This window comes from Octodon degus, unplaced genomic scaffold (assembly GCF_000260255.1).
Source record: "Octodon degus isolate 3935 unplaced genomic scaffold, OctDeg1.0 scaffold00023, whole genome shotgun sequence".
Taxonomy (NCBI): Eukaryota; Metazoa; Chordata; class Mammalia; order Rodentia; family Octodontidae; genus Octodon; species Octodon degus.
Window position 1 is genome coordinate 271,326 of NW_004524599.1, and position 1,107 is coordinate 272,432.

A 1,107-nucleotide genomic window follows, 5' to 3' on the forward strand; every position below is an offset into this window, starting at 1 on the left:
CAATGGAACAGAATAGAGACGCAGAAACAATACCAGGCACATTGAGCTACTTCATCTTTGACAATGGGCCAAGAACACATACTAGAGGAGAAATGGCCTTTTTAATAAATGATACTGGGAAAATTGTATGTCACACACAGAAGATTGAATCTAGACTCATATATCTTACCGTGAATGAAAGATTTTTTTTGTTTGTTTCTTTTTGTTGTTGTTGTTGTTCAGAACATCAACATTTTATTTAGCAACAACTGAGACACTTCTCAAATTTACAGTATATTTGATATAAAAATAAGGAATTCTCCAAAGTAGACAGTAGAAACACAAAGTTTAGGAACAGGAAGTCCAGAGGCCATTTGTGTCACACCTCTGTCACCCAGAAGGACAGCTTGCGGACTCCTCCCAGCATGCACAGTGGGAGGGTCCTGTGCCAGGAAAGGCCAGCAGCCACAGCGACTGAACCTGCAAGGATGGGCTGAGGGTGCCCTAAATGATGAATCTGAAACTGACTGGCCATTTTGCCTGGGTAACTAGTGGTCGCAAACAAGCTCTCACCGATCGCAGACCACCTGAACAAGTAGGCTTGGTCCACGTGAACTGGTCTTGTCTCTTGAAGATAACTGGACCGAGTGATATCTCGAATCAGCCAAGCAACTGCCCCAAACTTGAAGGTGTTTTTTAAACACCAGTGTGCTGACATTAGTAGTATCTGTTCTGATTCAAGAGACAAAACATCCTGATGGGTCACAAGATCGTAAAATCAGATTTCTCCATTCTTCTCTGCCACTGTCAACTTAAAATTCTCCCCAGGATGCCAGCTCACACTCATTCCAGGGGGATGAAGAAGAAAATGAGTTGTTTGCCTTCCTTCCAAGTTCCAAATCCTGCAGGTATGGTCGTCACTCACACTTGCAATTTCCTGGCCTTCTTTGAGATCAAATGCTAAGCTATTGATGAAATCTGAGCGGCCCACTAGAACCTTATATTCATTTTTATCTTGAAGATCAGAAGTAAATAATCTGATTTTCAGATCAGAAGCTGATGTACAAAATTTGATGACTAGACCCAGTCCTAGCCCAGGTCCTGTGAGTGTGTGGAGAGCTTCCTGCT

At 42.6% G+C, this 1,107-nt stretch overlaps 1 pseudogene; it reads right to left on the reverse strand.

The window, feature by feature from the left end:
* Positions 1-358: 358 nt before the first annotated feature.
* Positions 359-1,107, reverse strand: part of LOC101566914 — a 50,804-nt pseudogene continuing 50,055 nt past the window's right edge.